This window comes from Ailuropoda melanoleuca, chromosome 8 (assembly GCF_002007445.2).
Source record: "Ailuropoda melanoleuca isolate Jingjing chromosome 8, ASM200744v2, whole genome shotgun sequence".
Classification (NCBI taxonomy): Eukaryota; Metazoa; Chordata; class Mammalia; order Carnivora; family Ursidae; genus Ailuropoda; species Ailuropoda melanoleuca.
Window position 1 is genome coordinate 64425111 of NC_048225.1, and position 4801 is coordinate 64429911.

General features: G+C 49.5%; 1 protein-coding gene and 1 long non-coding RNA gene across 2 annotated transcripts in view; one reads left to right on the forward strand and one right to left on the reverse strand.

Annotated features, from left to right (window-relative positions):
* EPHX1 (epoxide hydrolase 1) overlaps positions 1 to 4801 on the forward strand; it is a 40141-nt gene that overhangs the window by 2413 nt on the left and 32927 nt on the right. The gene's annotated exons all lie outside the window — the stretch shown is intronic.
* LOC117803393 overlaps positions 4300 to 4801 on the reverse strand; it is a 3833-nt gene continuing 3331 nt past the window's right edge. The window contains exon 3 of the long non-coding RNA XR_004627212.1: positions 4300 to 4540. This is a non-coding gene — a long non-coding RNA (uncharacterized LOC117803393). The remainder of the gene's footprint in view (positions 4541 to 4801) is intronic.

Below are 4801 nucleotides of genomic sequence, written 5' to 3' on the forward strand. Positions count from 1 at the left end.
AGGAGGTTTTTTTTTTTTTCCTCTCTCTCTCTCTCTAGGAGTTTTTAGGAGCTTATCTTTTCTTTAGTATTCTGGAAGTTCATGATGACTTGCATTGGTGTGGTTCTGGTTTTTTATTGTGTCTTTTCAATCTGGAGACTCTGGTCCTTTGGTTTGGGAAATACTCTTGGATTATTTCTTTATAGTTACTTCCTTCTCTCTAAATTCTTTTTTCTCTCTCTCTCTTTTAAAAATTTTATTTATTTATTTGAGAGAGAGAGCAAGTGAGAGAGCTAGCATGAGCAGGGGGGATGATGGTGGAGGGGCAGAAGGAGAGGGAGAAGCAGACTCTCCGTGGAGCAGGGAGCCCGATGTGGGGCTCGATCCCAGGACCCCGAGATCATGACCTGAGCCGCAGGCAGACACTTCAACTGACTGAGCCACCCAGGCACCCCTGTTATTCTCCCCTGTGGAACTCATGTTAGTCCGGTGATTTCCTGGATACATCTTCTGATTTGCTATTCCTTCCTTCCTCCCTCCCCCCCTCCCCCCTCCCTTCCTTCCTTTCTTTTTCTTTTCCCCCACCATCTATCTCTTTGATTTGTGTTCTGTTTTTCTGGGAGAATTCCTCAACTCCGTGCTCTGACTTTTCCGTGAAAAATGTTATTTCAGGAAGTGTTTTCTGATTGTCTGAATGCTCCTTTTCTCGGTTGCCTCCTGTCGCTGCTTCATAAATACAGTGCATTTCTCATCTCTGTGGATGTGACAGTTTCTTCTGTTGCCTGCGAGCACTTTCTTTCTGTGCTTTCCCTTTCATGTCAGAGGATTTCCCCAAGTGTCTGATCTTTTACTATCTACGCCTGAGACCTTGAAACACCACTTTGTGGCTCCGTGTGAGGGGAGGGCGGTAAGCCTAGCTGGCGTCAGTGGAGGGCGGTCAGACGGGAGCCAGGGGCCCCCAGAGGTCATTATCTGTGGCTCTTTGCCCAGGAACTGCTCGGTTATTTCAGAGGCCGACCCTCCACTTCCTGCCTGGGGGTTAGTACCCGGAGGCAGTGTTGTGCGAACCCACAGCAGGAAGGGGCTGAGGAGGGACTCACAGCTCAGCGTGAACGCTTTCACTCCATTTTCCTGTATTCTGTCAGGCACCCCATCCCTGTCCTACTTGTGCCAAGTGCCCCTACCCTGAGTGGGAAACCTCTCTGTTCAGTTTCAGAACAGAAACCCCTGACCTGCCAAGATAGGCAGATCAGAGGGCTTGGAGTGAGAACCAGGGACAGGAGCTATAACTTCTTATACAGACTTTAATCCTTCCAGGGTTCCCCCCCCCATTTTTTTTTGACAGTAAAACACATATAACATAAAATTTGCCATCTAAACCATTTTAAAGATTTATTTATTTATTTTAGAGAGAGAGCGCAAGGGAGACAGAGAGAGCACGTGAGGGGGAGGGACAGAAGGAGAGAGAGAGAGAATCTCAAGCAGACTCCCCACTGAGCACAGAACCCCAGGTGGGGCTCGATCTCACAACCCCGAGATCTGAGCCACCCAGGCGCCCCTCACCATTTTTAAGTGTTCATTTAAGTGATATTCGGTTGATTCCTTCGCTGTACAGCCATCACCACTGTCCACCTGCAGAACGCTTTTCATCCTGCAAAAGTGAAAACCTCTACTCATGAAGCAGTAACGCCCCATGACTGAGACTTTGCTGTGCAGTCTTGCCGTGCAGGGACGCTCGGGGTGTGTGGCGGACCGCGGCTCCCCTTGCCACCCACATCCCTGCTTTCAGAGGCTCCTCATGCCTTTAGCTCCCAAGACTTTGCAGGGCTGTAGGGTAGGTGCTGGCAAACTTTTCCTGGAAAGGACCAAATAATTCATTTTTTAGGCTTTATGGGTAACTGCTCATCTCTGCTATTGTGGCCATAGATAATAGGCAAACAAGTACAGCCTTGCTTCGGTAAAACTATTTACAAAGTAAGTTGCAGGTCAGATTTAGCCCGGGCTGTAGTTTGCTGATCCCCGCAGGTCTAGAGCAAGAATGTGCCTGCTTTCCAGTTGTAGAAAGGTTTTCAGCTTTATTTGTTTTGCTGAATCAATCACCCGACTTTCCACTGTACAAAAACTCGACATTTCTCCTCTGCTTGTCACCTTTTCTCTTGTTCACTGCGTCCCTGTGGAACATATAGCTTTTTTTTAAATCCCTCTGTAGTTATTTTCATGTTGTTTTTGGTAACTGAGATAAATGGCGTATGTTTGAGCCACAATTTTTTAAAAGATTATTTATTTATTTGAGGGGATGGGGGGTGCACAGAGAGGGGCAGAGGGAGAGGGAGAGAGAGTCCTAAGCAGACTCTGTGCTGAGTGTGGAGCCTGACCTGGGGGTCTCGATCTCATGACCCTGAGATTACAACCTGAGCTGAAACCAAGAGCTGGTCACTTAATCGGCTGAGTCACCCAGGTGCCCCTCCCTGATCCACAAGTTTTTAAGCTTTTTATTTCAAAATAATTCCAAGCTCACAGTAAAGTTGTTGCCAGAATGGTATAAAGAGCTCCCAAACACTCTTCACCCAGTTACTAATTGTTAATATTTTGCAACATTTCCTTTATGATTCTCCCTCCATAGATAGATAGATAGATAGATAGATAGATAGATAGATGATAGAACTGTTTCAGACCTGGTGTTCTATTAGTCCTTAAATACTTCAGTGTATGTTTTCCTAAGATCACAGAGATTCACTCAGAAAAAATTCAATTCTCACAATCAAGGTATTCAACATTTATAATCTATTGTTTAATCTATAGAGCTTCCTCAGATGTCCCCAATAAATCCTTTCTAGAACCGTTCCCAGCCCAGGGCCCAGTCCAGATAGAGCATTGCAGTTGGTTTTCATGATTCGTTGGCCTTTCAACGAGAAACAGTTTCTCAGCCTTGTTTTGTGTTTCATGACACTGACATTGTTTTGACACAGACATTTTTGGAGATACGGGCCATTAGTTTCTAGAATGTTACTTTATTTGGTTTTTGACTGATGTTTCCTCATGTGTGCATTTTTGACATGAAGAATCTTGTTTCCTTGGTGGTGAATCAGGAACTGATCTACAATTTTTATTTAAAATCGTCCCCTCCCCCAAGTTATTTTTCATTCTACCCAATGTCCCTGGAAACTCTCCAGGAGTTTATCCAGAGGAACAGCCTTTGTTCTGGTTTTTAAAAATACACAATGTATTCTAGAGGTCACATTATACCCATCCTTTTGCTTCATAAACCTTTGGGTGGCTTTTGACCGAAAGCAGTGGAAATCTCTCTAAACTTTGCCCTGCCGAGTTGGACTCTGGCTTATTGATTTATGGACTGCCTATATACAGAGTGTACTTTGAAATATCCCACACTATCCGAGATTATATATTCTAATGCTGGATGGGTGATGTAACCAAGGAGGGGGACCTGAGGATATAGGCATGAGCCCTGAGGTTATGATGTCGCTGTGGTTATTTTATATAAAAATACTCTTTGCCAAAAAAATAATTCACATACTATACAATCGACCCTCTTAAAGTGTCCAGATCAATAGTTTTAGGTATAGTAACAGAGTTGTGGTCATGTAGTCATCACCAGGATCTAAATTTATTTTTTTAAGGTTTTATTAATTTGTCAGAGAGAGCACAAGCAGGAAGAGCTGCAGGCAGAGGGAAAGGGAGCAGCAGACTCCCCGCTGAGCAGGGAGCCCCATGCGATGTGGGGCTCTATCCCAGGACCCTGGGATCAGTACCCCAGGGGCCTAAGGCAGACGCTTAACCCACTGAGCCACCCAGGCACCCCACCAGGATCTAATTTTAAAAAGTTTTCATCATCAGTGCCGTTTTAAGAATAACAGCAAATTTGAGCCCCTTGGTGAAATGGCCAGAGCTGCTGTTTAGCCTGGCTCTGTGGCGCAACGGATAGCGCGTTGGACTTCTAGACCGAGCTGCCGTTTGAAAGATTTAGGGGAAGGATGGGGGGGGGGTAACAGACGGCACGTTTTGAACTTTGATTGCAGAGCTGCCCAGGACCGCAGGGTGACGAAGGGCTTTTGCACGTCGGATGCAGGAAGGCATCCTGTCCAGGGTTGCTGCACGAGCAAAGGCCCTGAGGCGGCGATGAGTCGTGCGTCCGCTGGCCAGAAGCAGCCCCTCTCCCTAAAGGCAGAGTCCCGGACCTGGGTGAGCGGCCAGGCCGGAGGCCGGTCCCCAGCATCCCGCTCCCCGCGACAGCCCCTTTTCGGGCTGAGGCCTGAGTGTGCCGGGCGCGGGGACAGCCGCCTCCCGGGCGCAGGAGCGAGGCGCTGGGGGGTCGCAAGGAGGAAAGCAGGGCGGTCCACGGGCGAAGGTCTGCGATCAGTGCCCGTGGGACGAGTCAGGGGAGCCCCAGCCCCCACCCCTTCCGAGTCGGCGCCGCAGACCCCGGTCCTCGCTGGGAAGACCTCGGAACCGCTCCTGCCCCCATCCAGACGACTGTGTTTGTTCTTAAGTTGCCCAGCGCGCCCGCGCCTACACGGGTGCGAGGTGCAGGGGCCGCGAAGCGCTGAGGAAAGAAACGGGAAGGACGCCTTTGACCCCGGAGTCAGACGACCCAGGGGCTGCCCCGAATCGCTCCAGGTCCGTAAACGCCTCGACTCCGAGTGTGCGCCCCGGTCCGCGGGCCGCACTTGGAGGCGCCCTCTTCCCCAGCAGGGGCGCAGCCCCGGGCGTGCGACGGGACCTTTCCGGGCCGCTCTTGTAGCAGGGGCGGGGCGGGGCGGGGCTGAACCGTGTCCTCGGGAGGCCGTGGGTCCGACCCCGGACC